The sequence below is a fragment of the Lithobates pipiens genome, unplaced genomic scaffold, assembly GCF_037356315.1.
Source record: "Lithobates pipiens isolate NorthernLeopardFrog02 unplaced genomic scaffold, aLitPip1_a1.2 Scaffold_8, whole genome shotgun sequence".
Lineage (NCBI taxonomy): Eukaryota > Metazoa > Chordata > Amphibia > Anura > Ranidae > Lithobates > Lithobates pipiens.
Window position 1 is genome coordinate 26,183,990 of NW_027507903.1, and position 12,198 is coordinate 26,196,187.

Consider the following 12,198-nt stretch of genomic DNA (forward strand, 5'->3'; position numbering starts at 1 on the left):
CCTGATTGCATACACATTGAAACTCCTAAGGTTTGACCTCATATTACATGGTTTTGGTAAATCTGAAGGAAAAACTCAGCAGAAAAACTGATAGTGTGTATGGGGCTTTAGAGTGGAGACTGTGAGCCAGGTCTTCTCATTCACATCAGTGCCTGACCTCACAAATGCATTTCTGGAAGAATGGTCAAACATTCCCATAGACACTCCTAAACATTGTGGACAGCCTTCCCAGAAGAGTTGAAGCTGTTATAGCAGCAAAGGGTGGGCCAAATCAATATTGAACCCAACGGACTAAGACTGGGATGCCATTAAAGCTCATGTGTGTGTAAAGGCAGGCGTCCCAATAGTGTATGATCTCACATTGGTAAGCATACAGTTACACTATGTATTTATTAACATTTACTTTGGAGTTCCTTGTGCATTATTCAAGTGTAGCCTCTAGATGGCAGTATGTAACCCACAAATGTAGCGAATGATGATTGCATAGCTCAAGAGTATTAGGGCCGGTTCACACAGGGGGCGACACGAGGCGACACGACTTGCCGTGCCGCAACCTGACAAGTCGCCCTCCGTTCTGTACTACGGAACCGCTCTAAGAGGAGCGACTCGAGTCGCTCCGACTTAGAAAAAAGGTTCCTGTACTACTTTTGGGCGACCTCGGGGCGACTTGCATTGACTTCTATACAGAAGTCATTTGCAAGTCGCCAGCTGAGGTCGCGGCAGGTCGCGGCGCGGCAAGTCGTGTCGCCTCGCATCGCCCCCTGTGTGAACCGGCCCTTAAAGTGATTGTAAAGCTTTGTGTTTTGTTTTTTTTAATAACAAACATATCATACCGTACTTACCTCCACTGTGCAGTTCGTTTTGAACAGAGGGGCCTTGAACACCAACTTCTGGGGTCCCCTGGCGGCTCTTTCAGCTCCTGCCCCCATCAGATAACCCCCTGAGAGAAACGATCACCAGGGGGGGGGTTACCTTGCGGGCTCGGTCCTGAGTCATTCATTTTGGTGTCCATACCCTCCGAATGTATGACTCAGCCCCGCCCCCTAGCGCCCGCATTATTGGATTTGATAGACAGCAGCGGGAGCCAGTGGCTGCGCTGCTATCACTCTATCCAATCAAGAGATGGGACCCCGCGAAGAGTGAGACGGCATGTGACAGATGACTGAATTGTAAAGACCCCCGATCCCTCCATAAAGAGGACCTGTCACCACCAATTACTGTCACAAGGGATGTTTACATTCCTTGTGACAGCAATAAAAGTGATCAATTTTTTTTTTTTTTTTAAACTTAAAACTTTAATTTAGTCATTTTAAAATAAATAAAAAAAATAAAATAAAAATTTTTAAAGCGCCCGCCGTCCCCGCGAGCTCGCGAAGCAAAGAAAACGCATACGGAAGTCGCGCCCGCGTATGTAAACGGTGTTCAAATCACACATGTGAGGTATCGCCGCGATCGTCAGAGCGAGAGCAATAATTCTAGCACTAGACCTCCTCTGTATCGCTAACCTGGTAACCGTAAAAAAATTTTAAAGCGTCGCCTATTGAGATTTTTAGGTACCATACTTTGTTGTCAATCTACAAGTGCGCACAATTATAAAGTGTGACATGTTTGGTATCTATTTACTCGGCGTAACATTATCTTTCACATTACGTAAAAAAATTGGGCTAATTTTACTGTTTTTTTTTTTGTTTTGTTTTTCATGAAAGTATCCCTTTTCCCAAAAAGTTGCGCAAATACCGTGTGACATAAAATATTGCAGCAATCGCCGTTTTATTCTCTAGAGTCTCTGCTAAAAAAATATATATAATGTTTGGGGGTTCCAAGTAATTTTCTAGCAAAAAATATGGATTTTAACTTGTAAACACCAAATTCCAAAAATAGGCTTAGTCATGAAAGGGTTAAATCCTATCATTCAGTTTGTAACACATGGGGCTGGTTGACCCTAGACATTCTTAAAGGGATTGTAAAGTGATTTTTTTTTTTTTTTTTAAATAACAAACATGTTATACTTACCTCCACTGTGCAGCTTGTTTTGCACAGAGTGGCCCCGAACCTGGTCTTCTGGGGTCCCTCGGCGGCTGTCTCGGCTTCCTCCCGCAGGTGCTTCTCACGTTCATGCGAGCTCCCTCGCATGGTGAGAAGCATCTGCGGGTGCTCTCCCATGATACAGCCGGCGGCTATAGCCGCCGGCTGTATCACATGGCCCCGCCCCCCGGAGCTCCGCATCAGTGGATGTGATTGACAGCAGCGCGAGCCAATGGCTGCGCTGCTTTCCATCCATCCACTCCAGCCAATCAGTGGCCAGGCTGAACGGTGGAAAGGACTTTTGAGGGGTGAGGTAAGTAAAAAACGGGGGAGGCTGGGGGTGCAGGCAGTGTCAGATGTTTTTTCACCTTAATGCATAGAATGCATTAAGGTGAAAAAACATTTACCTTTACAACCCCTTTAAGCTTAAGTTTTTAGTTTTTTTTTAATCAGCACAATGAACAGTACTTACATTGAATGAGTAGTGTCCTCTTTTTCTGGTGGATGCTCTATCGAGGAAATTCTTCATTCCTCTGCCCCCTTTACCCCCACAGCCATCATCTTCCGATGCTGGGAGGGTTAACACGGGTTTCTGGACCAGTCACAGGCACTAAAAATTGCTGACTATGCCTGACCTTTTCATCCCCGACCTCCATTCATAGAAGCTCTACCATCTCTTCCTGCATAAATGGAGGACAGGGGGGTGGATGAAAGGCCCATCTCCTCCATTCATAGAGTGCTTTTCATTGTGGAAATCTATGGTATGGCTTCTATGAATGGAGGAGTGGGGTGGAAAGGGTGGGCATGGCTGGCACTTTTTATAAATGCCCATGACAGAACCAGCAGCCTTTTATTAACCCCCACAGCACCAGAAGATTACAGCTATGGTGTATTGGAGGGGCAGAAGAATGATGATTTCACTGAACAGAGCAGTCACCAGCACAGGGTACTTTTCTCATTCAATATAAGTTCTGTTCATTGTGCTGATTTATAAAAAACAAAAAAAAGAACTAAACTTAAAGCGGGCCTTCAAGAGGAACTATAGCTCTCATCTGTCATTTGCTCAGCTGATCAGTGGGTTCCCGGAAGTGCTAAATCACTTACATGTACAAAAAGTTTGGCTATAGACATGGGCATATGTACAGGGGTCACCATTGCGACCTGGTCCCCTGCTCCAGGGGACCTGCGCGGCCCCCCTGTACGCCTGGATAGGGGGGCGGTGCATGTAGAGGCGCTGATCTCTCCATATAGCCGCTGAATGCCCGCTTCCCCTCCCTCCTGTAGGTATTCAGCAGCTGCAGGAGTGAAATGGAGGGCATCGGCTCCTGCACATGTCTTCCCTCTGTCGCTGTCCTGCTGCCCTTGGCTCCTGTGTGCTTCCCTTGCCCCCCTCGCCTCCCCCACCCGTAGTGCTGCCGGATTTCCCCCTTCCATTTCCTCCTGCTGCTGCGGGGGATTCTGACATGATGGAGAGTGGGGGAAGGGGCCGGTAAATTCCTTCCTTGTCTTAATGAGTAGAGTCAGTGATCAGTACCAGTCACTGACTGCTTTTTTTTGTTTGTTTTTTATTCTGACATAGCTGAGGCATAGTAAACTGTGTTTACTATGCCTCATTTTATAAATGAACAGGAAGCTCTATACAGATTAATCAGATGAATTTTTTTTTAGATCCTTGATATTTTACCAAAGCCTAAAAAAATAAAACAAAAATAAAAAAATAACTGACACCAGTGGTGGAACTACCAGTTGCACTTGCAACTGGGCTCTGGTGTTCTACCACTATGGGGGGATCCCAAGATGGCAAGAAGATGGCCTGCTGTGGGACCATAATAAAAGAGTCCCACGATGGGAGTAAAGGGCACTGGGATCAGTGGGAAGGGCCCCAGTTGGAGGCCAGGGGGGCCCTTCATGGCTTCTTGCACTGGGGCCCTGAAGATGCCAGTTAAACCTCTGGTTATAGATATTATTTAACCACATCGCTTCCGTCCGATAGCAGAATGACGGCCGCAGCAGGGATCACTTATCCTGACTGGGCGTCATATGATGTCCAGCAGGATAAGGTGCTCGTCTCAGGGAGCATGATTTGTGGTGTGGTATGTTGATCCGACACTCCGCATCTCCGATCTAGGTAAAGAGCCTAAATTCAATCACAGCTGATCACAAGGTAACCAGGAAGTGCTGTTTATCGGCTTTCCTCCATTCGCACTGACAAGAGGCACTGGTAGAGGAGAGCCGATCAGTGGCTCTCCTGACGGGGGGATGGGGGGGGTCCTGTGCTGATAATCAGTGCAGATCCATCAGCAATGCCCGTCAGTTCAGTGATGCCTGTCAGTGCCCCACCAGTGCCTGCTAGTAATGCCAGTCGGTGCCCACCTGTACCCACATGTGTTGCCAATCAGTGTCCATCAGTAATGCCTATCAGTGCCTCCTCATCAATGCTGCCTATCAGTGTCATCTATCAGTGCCCAGTGCCGCCTATCAGTGCCACATATCAGTACCCATCAGTGCTGCATATTAGTACCTCCTCATCAGTAGTGATGGCCGAACGGTTCGCCCGGCGGTCGTTTCGCGGCGAATTTCCGACTTTCGCCGTCCGCGGGTTCGAACGCCTTTTTCCGTCGTTCGCCCCGGCGGACTTACGTGTTTAATGTATACAAGAACTTTAACCTTTCGTGACACGTTTATCATGTGTTACAGGACAACCAATTGAGACATGACAGCTCATGGACACTTGGACATTCCCCCTAACCTATAAATACACCCGATCCGGTGGCCATTTTACATTCTTTCTTCTGTCACTGTAGGGAAAGGATCCTGTGTGGAGTAGGGACAGAGAAAACGCTAGCTATTTGGTACACAAAAGTTCTTTTCAGGACTGGTATAGGTGTTAGGTCAGCAGCCTGAGTTTCTTTTGTCAGTTTAGATAAAGGGACAGAGCGCTGTATGCTGCTATTTTAGGGACAGCTCAGCCAGATTAGTCTTTCTTCATCATCATCATCATCATCATCATTAGCTGTTACTATCAGGTCCACAAAAGAGCTGTTCCAGCTAATCGTTCCAGCCTACTCTTTTTTGCCAATTTGTATAGGGACAGGCAGGAAGCAGTGTGTCAGGCAGTGAGGATAATTTTAAAGACTTGCTGTTACTATTAGTTCCACAAAGGTTCTTTTCAGGACTGGTATCAGTGGTACGGTAATAGGCTTGTACACGTATAATATTCTTTCTTCCAAATATAGAAAGAATATTATACTTGACTGCTGCCCTTCTGCTGCAGTCTGCTAATCATTCACAACTCACTTGTTCCACAAAGCTCTTTATCAGGACTGGTAACTTGGTCTGTCTAGGGTGCTACGGTACATAGGCTTGGGTGCGGTACAGTCTGCTGTTCTGTAAGGACCGCTATCGGTCCACAATACATAGGGTTGCCGTGCACTACTGCTGACCGCTGCCCTATACTGCAGCAGTCCTTCATTGGTATAGGGACTGACGTACAGTCTGCTAATCACTAACACACAACCTGCTTGGTCCACAAAAGTTCTTATAAGGACTGGTAACTTGGTATAGGGTGCTACGGTACATAGGCTTGAGTGCGGTACAGTCTGCTGTTCTGTAAGGACCGCTATCGGTCCACAATACATAGGGTTGCCGTGCACTACTGCTGACCGCTGCCCTATACTGCAGCAGTCCTTCATTGGTATAGGGACTGACGTACAGTCTGCTAATCACTAACACACAACCTGCTTGGTCCACAAAAGTTCTTATAAGGACTGGTAACTTGGTATAGGGTGCTACGGTACATAGGCTTGAGTGCGGTACAGTCTGCTGTTCTGTAAGGACCGCTATCGGTCCACAATACATAGGGTTGCCGTGCACTACTGCTGACCGCTGCCCTATACTGCAGCAGTCCTTCATTGGTATAGGGACTGACGTACAGTCTGCTAATCACTAACACACAACCTGCTTGTTCCACAAAAGTTCTTATAAGGACTGGTAACTTGGTATAGGGTGCTACGGTACATAGGCTTGAGTGCGGTACAGTCTGCTGTTCTGTAAGGACCGCTATCGGTCCACAATAGATAGGGTTGACGTGCACCACTGCTGACCGCTGCCCTATACTGCAGCAGTCCTTCAGCGGTATAGGGACTGACGTACAGTCTGCTAAACACTAATACACAACCTGCTTGGTCCACAAAAGTTCTTATAAGGACTGGTAACTTGGTATAGGGTGCTACGGTACATAGGCTTGAGTGCGGTACAGTCTGCTGTTCTGTAAGGACCGCTATCGGTCCACAATAGATAGGGTTGACGTGCACCACTGCTGACCGCTGCCCTATACTGCAGCAGTCCTTCAGCGGTATAGGGACTGACGTACAGTCTGCTAAACACTAATACACAACCTGCTTGGTCCACAAAAGTTCTTATAAGGACTGGTAACTTGGTATAGGGTGCTACGGTACATAGGCTTGAGTGCGGTACAGTCTGCTGTTCTGTAAGGACCGCTATCGGTCCACAATAGATAGGGTTGACGTGCACCACTGCTGACCGCTGCCCTATACTGCAGCAGTCCTTCAGCGGTATAGGGACTGACGCACAGTCTGCTAAACACTAACACACAACCTGCTTGGTCCACAAAAGTTTTTATAAGGACTGGTAACTTGGTATAGGGTGCTACGGTACATAGGCCTGAGTGCGTTACAGTCTGCTGTTCTGTAAGGACCGCTATCGGTCCACAATACATAGGGTTGCCGTGCACTACTGCTGACCGCTGCCCTATACTGCAGCAGTCCTTCATTGGTATAGGGACTGACGTACAGTCTGCTAATCACTAACACACAACCTGCTTGGTCCACAAAAGTTCTTATAAGGACTGGTAACTTGGTATAGGGTGCTACGGTACATAGGCCTGAGTGCGTTACAGTCTGCTGTTCTGTAAGGACCGCTATCGGTCCACAATACATAGGGTTGACGTGCACCACTGCTGACCGCTGCCCTATACTGCAGCAGTCCTTCAGCGGTATAGGGACTGACGTACAGTCTGCTAAACACTAATACACAACCTGCTTGGTCCACAAAAGTTCTTATAAGGACTGGTAACTTGGTATAGGGTGCTACGGTACATAGGCTTGAGTGCGGTACAGTCTGCTGTTCTGTAAGGACCGCTATCGGTCCACAATACATAGGGTTGCCGTGCACTACTGCTGACCGCTGCCCTATACTGCAGCAGTCCTTCATTGGTATAGGGACTGACGTACAGTCTGCTAATCACTAACACACAACCTGCTTGTTCCACAAAAGTTCTTATAAGGACTGGTAACTTGGTATAGGGTGCTACGGTACATAGGCTTGAGTGCGGTACAGTCTGCTGTTCTGTAAGGACCGCTATCGGTCCACAATAGATAGGGTTGACGTGCACCACTGCTGACCGCTGCCCTATACTGCAGCAGTCCTTCAGCGGTATAGGGACTGACGTACAGTCTGCTAAACACTAATACACAACCTGCTTGGTCCACAAAAGTTCTTATAAGGACTGGTAACTTGGTATAGGGTGCTACGGTACATAGGCTTGAGTGCGGTACAGTCTGCTGTTCTGTAAGGACCGCTATCGGTCCACAATAGATAGGGTTGACGTGCACCACTGCTGACCGCTGCCCTATACTGCAGCAGTCCTTCAGCGGTATAGGGACTGACGTACAGTCTGCTAAACACTAATACACAACCTGCTTGGTCCACAAAAGTTCTTATAAGGACTGGTAACTTGGTATAGGGTGCTACGGTACATAGGCTTGAGTGCGGTACAGTCTGCTGTTCTGTAAGGACCGCTATAGGTCCACAATAGATAGGGTTGACGTGCACCACTGCTGACCGCTCACCTATACTGCAGCAGTCCTTCAGCGGTATAGGGACTAAGAGTTTTGTCACAGGGTCATTTAAAAAATGACATGCAGAGGAAGAGGCAGGCCCTTCCGCAGGGGTGGTAGGGGTAGGGCAGGAGCAACAGGCTTGAGCCAAAGTGGGAAGTTGCAGAAGGTGCGTTCAATTACTTTAAAGGATGCACCAGACTTGGTTGAGTGGCTCGCTCAGCCTTACTCTTCTGCACCCTCCTCATCCTCTCGATCTGCACCCTCTTCTTCACTCTCTGCTATGTGCACCCCCAAAGACACTACCACCAACAACACGACCACCACCACCACCACCACATACCTTCCGCTTGAGTCACTGGAATTATTTTCCGATCCATATCAAGAGGACATTTCTGATGCGCAGCCACTCTTGGTATTGGATCAGGAAGAGGAGGTAGCAACAAGCGCTACTCAGCAGTCTGACGCCAGTACCCAGATCAGCCCAAGGAGGAGGTTGGTCCCCGGTGTTGCTGCCTACTCTACTTATAGCGGTGGGGAAGGTGACGTTGATGATGACGTGTCTAGTGATGTCACGTGGGTGCCCACAAGAGAGGAAGAGGAGGGGAGTTCAGAGGGAGATATGGACCAGCAGATAGGGAGGAGAAGCAGCAATGACTTACATTGCACAGCAGGGACAAAGCAGACTGCAAATGTATCAGGAGCGAGTCATCGACCATGTACGGTCACATCTGGCGCTCCCAGGACACCGGCACATGGCTCCGCAGTGTGGGCTTTTTTTAACGTGTCCGCTGCTGACAATAGCGTTGCCATCTGCAATCTTTGCAGTCAACGCGTTAGTCGCGGTAAGCCCAATACTCACCTAGGGACGACCGCCTTAAGAAGGCACATGAGCAGCCATCACCGAGCCCAGTGGGAGCAACGGAACACACAAAGCCACACTGCAGGCTCTCACCGTCCAGCCTCGTCTTCTACTTCTCCTTCTCCTCTCTCCTCACAATTGTCCTCCACTCCACCTTCCATCACGCCAAGCTCACATTTTTCTGCAAAAAGGCAGGCTTCCGTGGGCCTAATGTTTGAGCGTAAAAAAATGATGACGCCGGATAACCCTCTTGCCCAACGGTTGGCGGCTGGCTTGTCAGAACTCATAGCCCGCCAACTACTGCCATATAAACTGGTGGACTCGGAGGCCTTTCGCAAATTTGTGGCCATTGGAACACCACAATGGAAGGTCCCAGGAAGGAAGTATTTCTCAGAGAAGGGCATCCCAGAGCTATATGGCCATGTTCAGCGGCAAGTGAATGTATCTCTGGCACACAGTGTCGGTGCCAAGATACATCTGACCACAGACACGTGGTCTAGCAAACACGGGCAGGGAAGGTATATCAGTTTTACTGCCCACTGGGTGAACCTTCTGACGGCCGTCAAGCATGTAACCCGTGGCACCCGTGTAGATTTGGTTTTACCGCCACGGATTGCATGCAGGCCTGACTCTTCTTCTCCTCCTCCTACTCCATCCTCCTCCCTCTCCTCCTCAGCTGCCTCCTCCTTTTCCGCTGCTAGCGTCTCTTCCACTGCACCGCCCAAGCTCCCCAGAACCTATTCCACATGCCAGGTGAGACGTTGCCATGCCGTGCTGCGTCTGTTGTGCCTGGAAGCAAAGAGCCACACTGGCCCGGCACTCCTTTCAGCTTTGCGTTCACAGGCAGATGAGTGGCTAACACCGCTCAATTTGACAGTTGGTAAAGTGGTGTGTGACAACGGTGCCAATCTGCTTAGCGCATTGAAACAGGGCAAAATCACGCACGTGCCGTGCATGGCACACGTCTTAAACTTGGTCGTGCAGCGATTCCTTGTCAAATACCCTGGGGTCCAGGACATCTTGCGGCAGGCAAGGAAAATCTCGGCCCATTTCAGAAGATCTTACACGGCCATGGCTCGCCTTGCTGACATTCAGCGGCGACACCATCTGCCGGTCAGACGTCTTATTTGCGATTGCCCGACGCGATGGAACTCAACCTTCTATATGCTTGATAGGCTGCTCCAGCAGAAACGTGCAGTTAACGTCTACCTGTATGAACTCTGCGAAAGAAACGGTTCTGGGGAGCTGGGTTTTTTTTCACCGCGCCAGTGGCTGCTCATGCGCGACACATGCAGACTTCTGCGGCCATTTGAGGAGATCACCAAACTGGTCAGTCGCAGCCATGGCGCCATCAGTGACATGGTACCTTATGCCTTCTTTCTGGAGCGTGCATTGCGTCGTGTCATTGATCAGGCTGTGGAGGAGCAGGAGCGGGAAGATGAGGAAGTCGCAATGCTGGATGAATTCCCAGGGGGGGCTACTCTATCTGAGACAAGTCAACAACAGGAGTCTGATGAGGAGTCAGAGGAGGATGGTGCCGGGGCGGATGAGCAGGAGCAAGAAGAGCATGCTTTAAACCTTTCTGGGATCCCTGTTGTGCGAGGATGGGGAGAGGAGAATGAAGAGGACGACATTATCCTGGATGATGAGCAGGAGCCAGGCCACCACACCGCTTCCACTTTAGTGCAAATGGGGGCCTTCATGCTCCAGTGTTTTAATAGGGACCCCCGTATAAAAAGCATGAGGGTCAAGGACCAGTACTGGGTGGCAACGTACTTAGACCCCCGGTACAAACACAAAATGGCGGAAATGTTACCGCCGTCGCAGAGGGCTGTCAGAATGCAGCACTTCCAGGCCTTGCTTCGAGAAATGCTGCATTCTGCTTTTGCGTGCGCTGGCAGAGGAGCAATTCCCACTCCCAGAGAAGGATTTGCGGGTACCAATCCAACAGCGCCTGCAAGAAGAGGCCGGTTTGAAGATGTGTTGGTGACTTCGGATATGAGGTCATTCTTTCAGCCGACCCATCGACAGGTGTCATCCGGATCCAGCATCAGGGAACGCCTAGACCGTCAGGTGTCCGACTACATTGGGTTAACGGCCGATGTGGACGCTCTGAGGAGTGATGAACCCCTAGACTACTGGGTGGGCAGGCTTGACCTCTGGCCAGAGCTTGCCCAATTTGCAATCGAACTGTTGGCTTGCCCCTCATCCAGTGTCCTGTCCGAAAGGACGTTCAGCGCAGCAGGGGGGATTGTGACCGATAAGCGTACTCGCCTAGCTCACCACAGTGTTAACTACCTCACATTTCTAAAAATGAATGAGGCATGGATCTCGGAGGAATTCAACACATGTGATCAGTAGACCATGTATATGTCTATAAACAATTTTTGGAATCAAGCACACAGACCTTCTTAATTCATTTGGCTCACTTCCCTGACCCAAAAAAGCACACCGTACTATATGCCCCTACCCTCCTCTTTGAAGAGGTTGAGCGGTGTCATATTTCTACTGGGGCTGCTTATTATGAGGGGTTCCCACCATCCCTGTGCTGTGCTGACTTCCTCCTGGGTGTTCTTATTATGAGGGGCTCCCACCATCCCTGTGCTGTGCTGACTTCCTCCTGGGGGTTCTTATTATGAGGGGATCACACCATCCCTGTGCTGTGCTGACTTCCTCCTGGGGCTGCTTACGGTGCTGCTGTCAGCGCTGTATGTCACGGAGCTGCTGTCAGCGCTGTATGTCACGGAGCTGCTGTCAGCGCTGTATGTCACGGAGCTGCTGTCAGCGCTGTATGTCACGGAGCTGCTGTCAGCGCTGTATGTCACGGAGCTGCTGTCAGCGCTGTATGTCACGGAGCTGCTGTCAGCGCTGTATGTCACGGAGCTGCTGTCAGCGCTGTATGTCACGGAGCTGCTGTCAGCGCTGTATGTCACGGAGCTGCTGTCAGCGCTGTATGTCACGGAGCTGCTGTCAGCGCTGTATGTCACGGAGCTGCTGTCAGCGCTGTATGTCACGGAGCTGCTGTCAGCGCTGTATGTCACGGAGCTGCTGTCAGCGCTGTATGTCACGGTGCTGCTGTCAGCGCTGTATGTCACGGAGCTGCTGTCAGCGCTGTATGTCACGGAGCTGCTGTCAGCGCTGTATGTCACGGTGCTGCTGTCAGCGCTGTATGTCACGGAGCTGCTGTCAGCGCTGTATGTCACGGAGCTGCTGTCAGCGCTGTATGTCACGGTGCTGATGTCAGTGCTCTGTATTACGGTGCTGCTGTCAGTGCTCTGTATCTCCTGCACCCTCTTGTTTGCCTACCCTGGTCCCTGACCTTCCCTCTCCTCCATTGCCTTCATTAGCTCCATAGTCCTGAATTGTCAGAACAATTTCCCAAATAAAAAAAAAATGCTTGTAGTTATCGATCCCAAATTCACCTCATACATGTATTATGCTATTGTCCAGGTG